Below are 16,001 nucleotides of genomic sequence, written 5' to 3' on the forward strand. Positions count from 1 at the left end.
GTGCGTGGAGGGGAGTAGAGTGAGATGAGAGGGGAGAGGTAGGAGAGTGCGTGGAGGGGAGTAGAGTGAGATGAGAGGGGAGAGGTAGGAGAGTGCGTGGAGGGGAGTAGAGTGAGATGAGAGGGGAGAGGTAAGAGAGTGCGTGGAGTGGAGTAGAGTGAAATGAGAGGGGAGAGGTAGGAGAGTGCGTGGAGGGGACTAGAGTGAGATGAGAGGTAGGAAAGTGCGTGGAGGGGAGTAGAGTGAGATGAGAGGGGAGAGGTAGGAGAGTGTGTGGAGGGGTGTAAAGTGAGATGAGAGGTAGGCGTGACTCTATAGGTGATCTTTAAAACAGAGGGCGATGTTGAAATCGATCCTGGATAGGATTGAGAACCAGTGCAGGGATTGGAGTATTGGGATGATGTGTTCTCGTTTATGGCTCCAAGTGACAGTAAATAAACAATGAAGTAATTTATTTACTCAGGAAAACCTTGCCGCTTCTCAATACTCCATTCTAGTAAAAGGGAATTTCAGACAATTGGGGGCCAGCAGAGGAGAGAGGGCGACTTCTCACCGAGCGAAGAGTTGAGTTGGGGGCGCCTCTGACCGCTACTTTCATAACGCGTGCGTCGCCATTCGCACGCTGCGTCTCGAGACACGGTCGTGTTTCGGGCGTCTCCGTTCGTTCGTCTCGCGATCGTTGTGATGCGGTGGGAGGCTGGGCACTCACCGCGCGGACCCTCTCCTCTGTGACGCGTCGCTCACGCATGGTGAATGCATTGCTCGGATTGCACGGGGGATCTTGGGAATCCACCGAACCTCAGGATTCTGTGAAAGCCGGAGAGCCTCATGTGTGTTGTGTCACGTGGGGTTCATTTCCATCGCGCTGTAAGTATCACTTCAGTGTCAGCAGTCACGGGATCGCCCATGCTCCCGACTGGTTTATGTGAATTAAACACAAATTTTATTAAATCTAACCATTTAGGTTCCCTCCAAAGACTTAATTTGTTCTCCCAATTCTAGCCATGACGAGAAGAGAGTTTAAGGGTTTCAAAAAAATGAGTAAGTTGAAACGTTTCTGTAATAGAGGTTTTTTGGGGTTAGATTGTGTAGTTGGCTGTCGCCTGATGAAGCTAGTTGTAATAACTGGCGAAACGTCGTACTCGAATTGTAAATGTTGTGGGTTCAGTCTCCAACACACCGGTGTGCTGAACTAGTAACAAATTGATATGTTCTGTTTCCGTGACAAACCTTACTCATTGGCTGTGTCGGGTGGTGGCGGGTTTCACGACACATTCATATTTACGCGATCTAACCAAAAAAAAACCTCTTGTGGATAAGATTGGCCGCGAAAGCCTCCTCCGTGTCAAACTGAAAACTTTCCGTCATGAGTTTTCTTAAATGAAGGTCCGAGGCAGTAAAAATCTCACCATCAATATCAGAGGCCTCTGACCTGAGTCGACTCCGTACGCCGAAACGACTCGACTGACACATGGACTGCCTCGCCGATGGACGAATGATTTTGGTGAAGATTTTGATCCAGCTAATACACAACGTAACTTTTGCCATTATATAAAGGGTGTTTAAAAAAAAGTTCACATTTACATGGGACTATCGTTTTTAATGGAAAAAGAACGGATAATGATATGCTGTAATGTGATAACAAATGTGATGATAATTGTTTTTTTACCCTTTTATCTGGCAACAAAACTGACACCTTTTTTACGAAGAGTCATGTTTGCATAGACCACAATACCTGCAGTCATAATGCAAACAAAAAACATAACTCTGATAATGTGTGCACTGTCCTTGAAGTTGATTGGTCCAGACCCGAGACAGCTTTCCTTAGAGCCTAGTCTCACATGGGTTGGACCAGATGACGCCAAAAGGCGTACTCATGACTCCTCGTAAAAAAGGTGTCAGTTTTGTTGCCAGATAAAAGGGTAAAAAAACAATGATCATATTTTTACTGGCAAATGAGGTACCAATGGTGGAACAAATGTGATGTTAATAGCTTCAACAAGTCAAAGATTCTCCCACCTGTTCGCCATCGTTGTCAACACGTGCCTGGAATCTTCTCCAGGTGGTCTCCAGAGCCCGTAGGCAGCACATTTATTGTGGTATTGTTGCAAATTCTCGTAAGTGTTAACATACTTTTGAAGCACCCTGTACATGAAGGCAGCCTTCTAAACCATATCATCGCAACATTTCACAATTCATCTTCTTGGTTCTTTCGGTAAAGTCACGTAGAATGGAAATAATAAAATGATAAAAATAAAACATGAAATAATAATAATAATATTTTTATTATTTTATTATTTCCATTCTACGTGACTTTACCGAAAGAACCAAGAAGATGAATCCCTGCAGTCACGAAAGCTTTAAATCGGAATTTCACAATTCGTTTGGCGAATTTCTGCATTCAAAAGTCGGCGAGACTAATTTTCGTTGTTATCTTCGACCAGATTTTTCACGGCTGGGGGGGGAGGGGTGAGATGGGACAGACTCGGGCAAAATCTTTTGTCAACGACGAGCGGTCTTTCTCGTCGTATCGCATCGCCCCTGGCCGGTTCGTCGCCTTTGGGGAAACGGAGCGGCAGGGGGGGGGGGCAGGAGTGGCCGCTCCCTTGCCACGCAAACTCCGCACCGGTGGAAACTCCCCCGCCGACTCAGCCCCTGCCGCTTCGCCTTGCCGCACGCTTCATCCGTTTCCAGAAGTGCTAAGCCGCCCAATTAAGGCTGGTGACAGACTTGTCATCCCTAGCCAATTTGGGGATCAGAGTTTGGCCGGTTTTTTTTTTTCTCGGCGAGCCTCTTCCCGGAATCTGTTTTTTTTTGCCAATGTGTCGCTGGCGGGGCGAATGGACGTCACCGGCCGCCCCCACCACCCCCCCCTGCATTTACAAATCGGTATCTTCTCTTCGACCTTAGCTCACCTGATAAAAAAACATCACTTATCGGAGTTATGTTTTCTGTTTGCATTATGACTGCAGGTATTGTGGTCTATGCAAACATGACTCCTTGTAAAAAAGGGGCAGTTTTGTTGCCAGATAAAAGGGTGAAAAAACAATTATATTTTTTACTGGCAAATGAGGTTCCAATGGTGTAAATGCTTAGCTCACCTGTTGCGATGTTTACGCTGCGGCTGCTGGTGGTGGCAGTGGTGGTGGTGGTGGACGGCTGGGAGCCGCAGCGTTTGAGCGGCGGTAGTAGTCTGGCCGCTTGCGCACGCAGGCATTTGTTGTTGTTGAATTCAAAAGAGGAAATCGTTGCCAACGTCTTCTTGGTTCTTTCGGTAAATTCACGTAGAATTTAATAATAAAATAAAACATAATAAAATATTATTATGTTTTCTTTTATTATTTTATTATTTCCATTCTACGTGACTTATCATGTTTTATTTTATTATTTTATTATTTCCATTCTACGCGACTTTACCGAAAGAACCAAGAAGATGAATCCCTGCAGTCACGAAAGCTTTAAATCAAAATCGTTGCCAACGTGTTTTGTTGTTGTTGTTGTTGTTCTTGTTTTCATTGTTGTTGTTGTTGTTGTTGCCCGGAATCGAAATTGCGAAGCGAGAGGTGCTCCCCGCGTGACTCTCCGGCTGCTGGCAGTGCCGCTGTGGGGGCCGCTGAGATGGTAACCCCCCGAGAGCCTGTGTTCGAGTTTGATATTTGACCTTGGCTTCCTCCAGAAACAATAATCTAGGTTTCGATTTAAAGCTTTCGTGACTGCAGGAATTTATCTTGGTTCTGTCGGTGAAGTCACGTAGAATGGAAATAATAAAATAATAAAAATAAAACATAATAAAATAATTCTCACGACGTTTCGGCCACAACGCAAGCAGCCGTCCTCAGGTGGAGAACAGGTCTGTCGAGAAGACAGAGTCTGAAACGTCGTGAGAATTATTTTATTATGTTTTATTTTTATTATTTTATTATTTCCATTCTACGTGACTTTACCGAAAGAACCAAGAAGAGTAATCTAGGTATTGCGTCACTGCACGATTGACGCCCCTGCCACATTCCACTATCCACCCACCCACCACCCCCAATGGCGGAGCCGGGATTTTCAGGTAAGGGGGGGGGCAACCCCTCCAGCAATGAAAAATGATAGAGGAGTTGTTAGTAAGTAAGACCTTGTCCCGTGCTTTTTATTCAACGCGTGTGCGGCGATGGCGCAGCCATCGATCGGGGGTCGAATTCGAACCGCGTTGTGTGATCGGCATCGCGCTCGCTGAAGGTGAATGCCTTCAGGGAAGTCGTGTTCTGTATACGCAATTGCGCACAATTCTGTGAATCACTTACAACTGCTTTGCCGTTACTTATTTCCAATTATGAACTCAGACTATTGTCCTATCATCTCATAGAGTCCCTGGCACGTAATAATATGCTACACAGTGGCAGTGGGGGTCGCAAAATGTCGATTGATTACTAATAAACCCCAATGATCCGATAGAAATTAGGGATTTCAATCGGATCGTTGGGGGGGCACGTGCCACCCCACCCCTCCCACTGGCTCCGCCAGTGCCTACCCCAATCCTCCTCCCCCCACTAGCAATTCTGGATGCACATTTATAGCGTCTCGTTTTTTTTATCATTTCACATTTTTTTCCTATCTCATTTGTTCCATTTTTTTGCTCACTCCATCCATCAGCCTAAACGTAAGGTGGTGACAATTTCATTTGCATAGATTGAACGCGATCGCCTCTCGCCAGCGTGCGCAACTTTAAGCACGTATCACCTTCGTGAGAGTAAACCTCCCAATGAACAAGGACATCTCCATGCCACCACCACCGCACAGGCTTAAAATCCAGAAAACGTTTCGGGCAATATGCAAGGATCTTCCATGACGATGACTCGAAGACCACCGAAGCATGGTGGAGGGAATCCCTGGGGGTAGAACACCAACCTGCTGTCGAAATCCATCGTCAGTGACCTCCCGTAATCATCCAACCCGGATCTGACCTACCGAGGAAGATCCTGGGTCCTTCTTGATTCGGATCCGGACACTCCATGGAAGATGTGGGACACTTCCTCCATGAATGGAAAACTAACGGGAGTCCAGTTTGTGACATACCGTGAACGACCGTCCAATCGGATCATTCAACGGCGATCTGAAACATATCCACGCGGCTACTCGTGAAGCAAGTCGAATGGGATATCAAATCTCGACGTCAATTTGTGACCGTGTTGCAATCCCCAAACATGCCACGCGAAAGAAGACGAAGAAAGGATCGATGCATCCTTAGCGCGCCTACCTGACGCGCACAGAGAGAGGGAGGAACTCCGTGTGGTTTTCTTTCTTTCTAGATCGAGAAACTCGCCCACTCACTTTGGAAACCCTCATAAGCAGTTGCATTTGGAGGCTTGCCCCCTCTTTTCACTCCGCCTGATGAAGACCGCTTATGTTGCGATCGAAACGTCGTGGGTTTTTTGCTTTAATTATTTTCAATTTATTATTTTATTTTTCATGTACATTTTATTTTATAATTTTGTATTTTATTCTTATTTTCTATCTACGTGACTTTACCGAAAGAATCAAGAATATTAGAAAATCACCAATTCAGCGAGTAGCTTGCACGGCTCAATCTGAGCACACCCCCCTCCCTTCCCCTCGGTGTCACCGTGACGCCGCACTGAGTTTAAGCGCCTCGGTGGCCTTCACAGGGAAAAAATTCAACCCCGTTTTGCCTGACGCGATTCGCCTCCTCGAGATGTGACGACCACATAGTTATCTGCCATTCGCCAGGCAAACGGAGTCCGCTCAAACGGATTCATCATTCAATTTGTCTGACCGTGCGCCCGGCTTTTGAAAGCCTCCGTCTGCCGAATCTCTGCGGGGTTGTGGTTTTTGCCCGCGTTTGTGCATTTTGTTTCTACTTAAAATCGGCGCACGCGCACTCGTTAAAATTGTTTTACAAAGCTAGACCCCTTTGACGTTTGCCGCTCAGATGCTACGCCAGATATGATGATGACGATGACGACGATGATAATGCTGGTGCGATGGTGTGCCCTTGCCATCTGCCGTGTGAGTGTGCACGTGCGTGTGTGTGTGGGGAGCGGTCGCGTAGCGGTTAGCGCTGGTCTGCGCTACGAACCTTGTGACGATTGTCTGAACCGGTCCTGGGCCTACCCTAGGTCGACTCGGCCTCAAATGAGTACCCGGTTTCGATGTGTAAACATCGTCACTAAGGGAGACAAAGGCGGCCGGGAGTGGTGCTGGCCACCCACGACCTCGCGTGCCGTGCCGGCCTTCATCAGTGCTCACTAACAGAACTTGCCCCAACAGTCTGTTACAGTCCATATGGGGGATCTTGGTTTTTGCTTTGTAACGAGCAAACCTCACTTTGAACGGATGAATGTTTAGTAATTGAGGGTAGTGCATATTTGAGTCACCTTGACCAATGAACCCAGAAGAGATGGGTTCGTCCTCTGACCTCCTGCCAGCGAGCCTTGGCCAGTTCATGTGCCTTCAAAGTGCACCTAGCCTGGCACCACACCTGCCGTGGTAACGTCGCCACCACTTAGTGGCAAATACGAATTGTTGTTGTTGTTGGTGGTTATTGAGTACGTGTGTGTTTGGTGGCATCGTGGTTTGTGAACTGTCACCCAAGTTCAATCCCCAGCCGTGGCCTGCATCAACGCTGAGCAATATCTTAACCTGCCCTGGTTCTCGCCTAGGTTAACTCAGTCGTAAATGAGTGCCCGACGCGGGGCGAAAATACGAGCGATGACACAAAGGCAGAGGAGGGCTTGGTGCGAACCACAGCACGCGGCCTCGCGCGCCGTGCTGCCCTTAATAGGTGCTCGCTGACAGTACTCGCCCCGACAGTCTGTGTGGGACTCACGGGTGGATATTCGTGTGCGTGCATGAGATTCACAATTGATAGTCGCTTTGTCTGAATGTTGAGCAGCACAAATGCTGTTTGGCAAGAGCGAGGATGCAGTGTGCAGATGTGACCCAACAGAACTCAATGCAATTGTCCGTAATTGTTGTTTTAAAATTCGAACACATTGAGGCTGTCTCGCGGTTGCGTGGTTATGGTTGTCTCCGTTGCGTCTGCGCTACGAAACTGATTGGCCGGCGTTCAGCTTCTGGCCACGATGCCAAACAAGCAATGGTGATTGTAATCTGAACGTGGCCTGGGATTCCCCTAGATCAGCTCAGCCAGAAGTGAGTAGTGTGTCAATATTTGCGTGCAGATGATCGCACTTGCCTACAATGTGTAATCGGGGCTCGCTAATAGCCTTCGCCTCTGCAGTTGAAAAAGCTAAATGATCAAGTTTCATACGTATGTGTGTTGAACTTCTTTCGCACGGTACGTAGCCAACCGTGCTAATCGTAGGTGCAGATGTGCATACATACGTGCCAATACGCATACTTATAGTGCGCGTAAGTACGTACGCGCGTGTGTGCTTGTATGTATGTACGTGTGGGGAGCGGTGGTGTAGCGGTTAGCGCGCTGCGCTACGAACCTGGCCCACCCGGGTTCAATCCCGTTCATGGCCAACACCAGTGACGATTATCTGAACCGGTACCTGGGCCTCCCCTAGGTCGACTCAGCCTCAAATGAGTACCTTGTGCGATGTGTATACATCGCCACGAGGGAGACAAAGGCGGCCGGGCGTGGCGTTGACCACCCACCCCCTCGTGTGCCGTGCCGGACTTCAAGGTGCTCGCTAACAGCACTTGCCACAACAGTCTGTAACAGGCTATGCGGGCGATCTTTGTCTTTTGTGCATTCACGTGGTGTGCGCCGCTGACTCGGCACGTGTGGGATGTCCAAGTCACAGGGGGCGCTTGGCCTCCAGACATCGCTTCACGCCTCTGTGCTCAGGGCGGACGGCAGCAGCAGCACGAATACCGGAGGAATGTCGTGTGGGAAACCCTGGGCGCTCAGCCACTCGTTAGTTCGCTCATTCATTCGTTGTTTTCGTTTATTTATTTATTTAGATCAACGATGTCACTCAATTTGCAGCACACAACCCCGTGTCATCGTCGTGGGATGAGGGGCGGGAGGAGGCTTGGTGGGGGGGGTGTTAGCCGGGTGGGGTGTGGGCAGGCAGCTTCCATGTGTCGTCTTGACAGTTGGTGATGGATGGCGGCAGGGTTGAGAAACACGTGGAAATTTCTCAGCTGTTTCCAAAATCACCGTCCCGCATTTGCCCTCCTTGTTTGCACCACGGGCTCTTCCATTCGTCAACTTTTGCCAATAACTCGGGTTGAGCGTGCGGTGGGACTCGAAACGTCACCTTCACTGGGTTACAATTTTGTTGTGTTGTTGTTTTAATACCGCAAAGAAACATGGAGAGATTCACGCCCATATGTATGTATGTTGAACTTTTTTTGCGCAGTACATAGCCAACCGTGCGAATCGGAGATGCGTGGGAAGGACAGCAAACTAAAAATAAATACGTTTTCAATCTAGATTTAATTACCTAAATCGAGAGACAGGAGGAGATTAACACACACACACATTTCCGCGCGCGTGTATATAAGGGAACCCGACACAAAATGTAGACGTCGCGTGAACCGCCGACTAGAGGCCGACCGAAATTCGGTTTCGGTTTCGGCGCCGAAAGTTAGCATATGGTCCCTTTCGGCATAGTTTCGATTTCGACCGAAAGATGAAAATGAACTTTCGGTTTGGTTTCGTTTTCGGTCGAAACCAGAAATTCAGTTTCAGTCGGCTTCTACCGCCGACAAAGGTTTGGTGGGTGGGCTTGGTGGGCCCACGTAGCGAGGTGCGATGGTGACCGACGGGCGAGACTGGTGATGGCCAAAAGGAGAGGACAACCGCGGTGGAGACTGAGTGCTGAGATCAGCTCACGTTCGGGGATGCGATGGATTGTAACGGATGGCAACCAGATATTAATTGCCTCGCCTGGTATACAGGAGGTCGTGGGTTCGATCCCGATCTTGACATATTTGGAGTTTGCGTGTTCTCTCTTCCCGTGGTCGCGTGGATTTTTCTCCGGATCTTCAGGTTTATCCCTCCACATTAAGAGTCGTGTGTCGTCACAGAGTCGTGTGTCGTCACAGCAACGTGTGTCGTCACAGAGTCGTGTGTCGTCACAGCAACGTGTGTCGTCACAGAGTCGTGTGTCGTCACAGCAACGTGTGTCGTCACAGAGTCGTGTGTCGTCACAGCAACGTGTGTTGTCACAGAGTCGTGTGTCGTCACAGCAACGTGTGTCGTCACAGAGTCGTGTGTCGTCACAGAGTCGTGTGTCGTCACAGAGTCGTGTGTTATCACAGAGTCGTGTGTCGTCACAGAGTCGTGTGTCGTCACAGCAACGTGTGTCGTCACAGAGTCGTGTGTCGTCACAGCAACGTGTGTCGTCACAGAGTCGTGTGTCGTCACAGCAACGCATGCCGTCACAGAGTCGTGTGTCGTCACAGAGTCGTGTGTCGTCACAGTCGTGTGTCGTCACAGAGTCGTGTGTCGTCACAGAGTCGTGTGTCATCACAGAGTCGTGTGTCGTCACAGAGTCGTGTGTCGTCACAGCAACGTGTGTCGTCACAGAGTCGTGTGTCGTCACAGCAACGTGTGTCGTCACAGAGTCGTGTGTCTTCACAGCAACGCATGCCGTCACAGAGTCGTGTGTCGTCACAGAGTCGTGTGTCGTCACAGCAATGTGTGTCGTCACAGAGTCGTGTGTCGTCACAGCAACGTGTGTCGTCACAGAGTCGTGTGTCGTCACAGCAACGTGTGTCGTCACAGAGTCGTGTGTCGTCACAGCAACGTGTGTCGTCACAGAGTCGTGTGTCGTCACAGCAACGTGTGTCGTCACAGAGTCGTGTGTCGTCACAGCAACGTGTGTCGTCACAGAGTCGTGTATCGTCACAGTCGTGTGTCGTCACAGAGTCGTGTGTCGTCACTGAGTCGTGTGTCGTCACAGAGTCGTGTGTCGTCACAGCAACGCATGCCGTCACAGAGTCGTGTGTCGTCACAGAGTCGTGTGTTGTCACAGTCGTGTGTCGTCACAGAGTCGTGTGTTGTCACAGAGTCGTGTGTCGTCAGAGTCGTGTGTCGTCACAGAGTCGTGTGTCGTCACAGAGTCGTGTGTCGTCACAGAGTCGTGTGTCGTCACAGCAACGCATGCCGTCACAGAGTCGTGTGTCGTCACAGAGTCGTGTGCCGTCACAGAGTCGTGTGTCGTCACAGAGTCGTGTGTCGTCACAGAGTCGTGTGTCGTCACAGAGTCGTGTGTTGTCACAGAGTCGCGCCCAGTGGCGTCACGCTCGCGCGATCCGCGAGAGCGGCCGACGGTGACCCCTCGTCGTTCGTGTTCTCGCTGCAGGCCCAGATATCCGGAGCAGACGGCGATCCCGTGAGTGCTGCCGCGACAAACGCGCAACCCCCGCCGGTCGATCGTGAACTTCAGCAAGCCCCACCGCATCCCCACCCACCCCCCCCCCCCCTGAAAACATCCCATTCGAAGCGAACTTTGACCTTTTTTTTCGCTTGTGGCCAATTTCACGGCCGGCAGGAATCCGTAGAATTGTTTGAGCTGCGCGTGGTGGTGGTGTTTCGTTTGACCTTCATTTTGTTTTGTAAAGAGTGGGTTGTTGTGTTTTGTGTGTGTGCGCGTGTGACCCCTCCCTCCCATCGATCAGACGACAAATGTTTCACTCGACAATAGAGGTTTCTTTTGGGGTTAGATCGCGTAAATAGGAATGCGTCGTTAACCCCGCCACCACCCAATAGCCAATTAACAAAGTTTGTAACATAAACAAAACGTGCCAATTCGTTACTAGTGTAGAGGACTTCCCACGGACGCACTCGGAGACGGAGGTAAGTTATGGACTTTCGCCAAGGGTTTATTAAAGACTTCACAACTTAACACACAAGTGTACACAATTCTCAGGGGCTAGGGTTCCTACATTGAGTCCTGGTCCCTGCCCGGCTAGCTCCGGTCTCTCTCTCTCTCGTGTCGGATCGGGGACTCTGCCGACTCCACCGAGCGGAGAGAGAAGCAACTCTATCGGCTCCACCGGCTTCTCCCCAGACTCACTACTCGATCCCTCTCTCTACCCCTGGTCCCCTCTTCACCCTTCGTACTCTACCCGTTCCCACAGTGACCCCGCTTACGTCACGGTGTCTCCCTTAAGTACTCTAGGAGATGTGACGTCATCGCACTGAACGGCACACCTGACGTCACGTCCCCATTTTACTCCTCGACACTAGTGCAGCACACCGGTGTGTTGGAGAGTAAACGCACGACGTGACGAACCTTGCTAATTGGCTGTGTCGGGTGGTGGAGGGTTTAACAACGCGTTTATATTGACGCGATCTAATCCCAAACACCTCTATTATGCATAACATTGGTCGCGAAAGCTTCCGTGTTGAAATGTTTCACTAACTCGCCTTCTGCTAAACCTGGCACGTATTTTGAATAATTTTACACTACATACCTTGACAAAAACAGGTGGCCAACGATTACGGAGACGGATATGCATTTGACTTTCTCCGCCCCGTATTCTCACTCGTGTGGTGAAGAATGGCCAATCAACCCCCGTGACAAGACACAGCGTGGGGCAGCCTTCATCCAGCAGCGGATTGACCAAGTATCACAAAATAACAATCATAATCACTATTATATGCATCTAAACATTATCATCGGCAGCATTGATCTACCCGCTGCCGTGTGAATGCTTCCCGAAAGCTGCCACTTTCCGTTTTTTATACGGCACAAAAATGAAGTCATCGGCACATTTGGCGTCCGCGCAGTTCTCACCAGGGCAAGGCTACTAACGGAGGCACCGTGCTTCAGAGACGATTAAAAGTCTACGAGAAGGGGGCCGCGTTGCTACATGGCTTTCGACAATTAGGCAAACCACCAATGAGCACACACCGATCACAAACATCGCATCGCGTTTGTTATTTGCCACTTGAGGTTCTTGCCTTCAGAGTCCATGAGCCTCAGCAGAGAATGGGTACTACCTGAGGAAGCAAAACTTTTGTCGTACCGATTTATTAAAACGGTCAGCAAGAGCGAATTATCGTATTTTCCCGCATATAGCCCGCATACGCATATAACCCGCAGACGCATATACCCCGCAAAAATAGCGTTTTGTGTAAAACAAATTTCAGATAGCCCGCACCTCCATATACCCCGCATGCATTCATATATTTAACGTCGTTACCGCAACTTAATTCCATCATATTAATACGAAGATTGCATTTGTAATACATTCCACTATCAATTGTTAACATTAAAATCATAACGTGCACAAAGAAAACAAACTAACCGGAAACGAGTGAACTTAAAACAGTAAATAAGTAGCAAAAGTAAATATCCAATAAATAGGTAACACATAACTGGTAGATAAGTAAGTACAGTTTTAGCGCTGGTAGATTGCGCACTGCGCAGATAATAGCGGCACTACGGTAACGCCGTTGCCTCGTTTAATTGTACAAACAATTAATTTAAAACGTGATAACACGTGCGATTTTAGTGTGAGTGGTTTATTCAGCAGTGCTTTAGTAAAAGGTAAGTGTTGCATAGTAGATAGTCCTACCATGAAAACATGTAACGAGTTAAGACATGTCACACGTGCAAAATCTTTTTGGGATAGCCCACATCTCCATATACCCCACAGGGTCTTGTTTTGTTTGTAACAAGTAAACCCGTAAAAACTAAGTTTTTCACTATAAATCCTTTATATGCGTGGCGGCTAGAGTCTTCTCGTCCTCTGGCTTGAGATGGCTGCCACCTATGGGTCAGATGATTGTCTGCCAGTATTAAGCAATTGGTAATTAAATATTTAATTTGTTTTCCCTAAACAGTGTAAAATTTTGGGAATTTTTTTTTCACGAACATTAATTGTCTCACACAACGAGTCTCTGTGGAAAATGTCAGCTCGATTGGATCACGGGAAGTGGGTTCAAAAACGACCGAAAGATTTGCACGGTCGTCAGCAAGCAAGCACGCAAGCGAACTTAATATAAAGGATTTAAAAAGTGGTCTACCCCGCGGGTTATATGCGGGAAAATACAGTACTCGATAAAGCCACTCAAATCAAACGGTTACCACCAAATTCACACGCTTTGACCGTGGAAAGAAATTGGAACCGCAAACGTTCGGCCGACGAGTGAAATATCTGGCCTGGATTCACGGCCTCTAATGGCCCGTTGCCTTGAGCCACACATCTCAGCCGAGTCAAGGACGCTCCGCTCCTCCTGCACTCGAAGCGACCTTCTCAGCTTATTCGTTTGGAGCTCGGAGAGCGTCTTGCGAACGCGAGTCTGGGGCAATATCCGGCACCATACGCCACCGGGCGGCAAGCTGCCAACAGGCGGGGCTCTGCAACGTAAATGCAATGGCTTCGGAAACATTGTTTTGGTCTACGCAATTGTTTTGCTGTCTAGTGAGTGACGAGGTTGAAGACTTGAAGAGTGTTTGTAGCCGCCTGTCTTAAGCTCTGAACTAGGATGCTGATTAATAATAATGAACCTCACTGAGCCTACACACTCATTTCCAGGCGGCTCGTACATTGGGCTGTTTGACCACTTCCAATCATACTCTTTGGGTTTTTTCGGTGAAGTCACGTGGGTAAAACAATCAATAAAATAAAATAAATGAAAACAACTAAATTAAATCACGACGTTTCGAAGGCAACACAAGCTTCCTTCATCATTTATTTGATTGTATTGATTGTTTTTTTACACCTGATGAAGGAAGCTTGTGTTGCCTCCGAAACGTCGTGATTTACTTTAGTTGTTTTCATTTATTTTATTTTATTGATTGTTTTACCCACGTGACTTTACCGAAAATACCCAAAGATTATGAATCCTTGCAGTCACGAAAGCTTCAAATCACTTCCAATCAATAAGGCATCTGGAAGGAAGTTAGAGCACACGTGTTGGGATATCACTCACAGTCCCGCACAGATGGATTCAATAATCCATAACTTTACTGCTATCTCCTGGCCACCTCACGGCTCTCATAACTACTCCATACAATTCATTTTTAAAAATCACATTCGCCTTCCACTTGCAATCAGGGGATATTTTTGTTTTAAAAGACCCACATTTTGGCCGTTGGGGTTAGGTGCAGATTGCAGTACGGTGAGATCGCCTCGAGGATTTGCAATGCTCCCTAATCGGGTGACGGGGCGACCTCGTCTAACTGTGCGCCACAGCACCGCACATGTGCCAGCCTAATTAGCGCAATTATCGCTGCCAAGCGCGGCAAAGTAATGTAATCCCTCGACCTTTGCGAGCGCGCCAACAACAGCTTAACGTGTTAATGCAGTTGCTGATGTTGATATTCATTGCCTAATTGAGTAATGTTTTTTCGTTCGCGTGGAAATGCATTATGTTCATTAATTCTTCCTTTCGTATCTTTGGTATATTTTTTTCATCAGGGACCCAAGGGCCCAATCGGAAGACCTGGGCTGGCAGGACCTCCTGGCGATACGGTGACAAAAAATAATCTAATGACAGTCTTTAGGAGAGCTATTTCACTCTTATGATCATTATGCCATGCTGTCGAGAAGTTAACTACCTCACCTGGTATGCAGGAGGACTTGGGTTCGATCCCAGTTCCTGGTGCCCGTATATTTGGAATTTGCATGCCTCTCTTCGTGTGGTTACGTGGATTTTTTTCTGTGCTCTCTGGTTTTTCCCTCCACATTTAGAAACATGCTTTTAGGGTATCTTGGCCGCTATAAATTTCCACATGATGAGCCACTTCGTTGAGCTTTCATTTGTGATAGCCAGGTCGCTTATGGAAAATAGCCATATAGCTCAGTGGGCCTTACCTAGTAACATTTAAATAGTTTATAGTTTTCACCCAGGAAAGCTTCACCGAGCCTCAGGATTTTTTTCAAGGAGGGTCCTGCCAAGTTTTCGCAGTTGGGGGTTGTCGGCCTACGATTACTGCGCATAATGCCAACAAATAAATTAGCAGCCATTTTTTTAATTGGACAAAATTGGACCACGATTCCGGCACACAGTGGCCTATTCTTTTAAATGACGCTGCAGCGTCTTTATTATCTACCTTTAAGCAGTACACCTGCAATATTGCGCTATCAATTATGATGATTATTACGGCTGTTTAATTTGAACCTTGAACCCTTGCAACAAGCGGCAAAATTCGCGAGCGCTAGGCCCTGTCCACCGTCCCATAAAAAAGCCTGGCGATGTCATTATTGAAGTAATTGATCACTCTCCCGATTATCGGTTCTATCACTCGACTAATCGTATGAGGAAATTTGTTTCAAATTCACAAAGGAACGACCTCTGTTATGACTCCATGCTCTGTTCATTTCCACGCACATGACCTTCCTGTTTTCCTCTGCCTATGACTGACTGCCTCGATCTCGGTATAAAATAAATTTGCCCACCGTTCATCTTATCTTGAAGGAATTTATGTAGCGCCTTAACCTAGGCGCTTTGCAAATAATTAACAACGGTGCATGTGAGTGTGATGGTGGAAATGAGGTGAATGAAATATATAAGAGGAAGAAATGGGGGCAAATCCATAATGCGTGAATTCACGAAAATGTGTGTCTTGCGATGCGGCCACATTTAGACACAGTATAAGCACATTGTTTATAGTAACTTACAGAGGCTGACACAGAGACCCACATATTCACAGAGCCACATATACTCGACACCTCCGATTAGCACGGTTGGCTACGTACGGTGCGAAAGAAGTTCAACATACATACAAAGACTCACACACAGCCACCCACCCACAGAATCACCTAGACAAGAGAGACATATGGCAACCTCTCTCTATGAAACACACCCACCGCTTCTGCACAGCGTCTGGAGATTGTGGCCGCATTGAGACGCCACATTACGGCCAACTCGTATCGCAGGTCGGGTTACACGTTCACGACAAAACCCTCACTCCGGCTCAGAGCGCGCAGCTCCGGGACGCGAGTGCTTTGCGAGCCGAGCTTGTGAGGCGTGATGAAGCCGCCGTGCCCGCCCGCCCCGCGTGAGCGAGCACAGTCAAACGGCGCGTTCACGTTTACGCCACAGCTGCGAGTCGAGCCGC

General features: G+C 48.2%; 1 long non-coding RNA gene across 1 annotated transcript in view; it reads left to right on the top strand.

The window, feature by feature from the left end:
• Positions 1 to 10,320, top strand: part of LOC144945552 (uncharacterized) — a 30,993-nt gene extending 20,673 nt beyond the window's left edge. Inside the window, exon 4 of the long non-coding RNA XR_013639686.1 lies at positions 10,290 to 10,320. This is a non-coding gene — a long non-coding RNA (uncharacterized LOC144945552). The remainder of the gene's footprint in view (positions 1 to 10,289) is intronic.
• The last annotated feature ends 5,681 nt before the right edge of the window (positions 10,321 to 16,001 follow it).

This window comes from Lampetra fluviatilis, chromosome 2 (assembly GCF_964198595.1).
Source record: "Lampetra fluviatilis chromosome 2, kcLamFluv1.1, whole genome shotgun sequence".
Lineage (NCBI taxonomy): Eukaryota > Metazoa > Chordata > Hyperoartia > Petromyzontiformes > Petromyzontidae > Lampetra > Lampetra fluviatilis.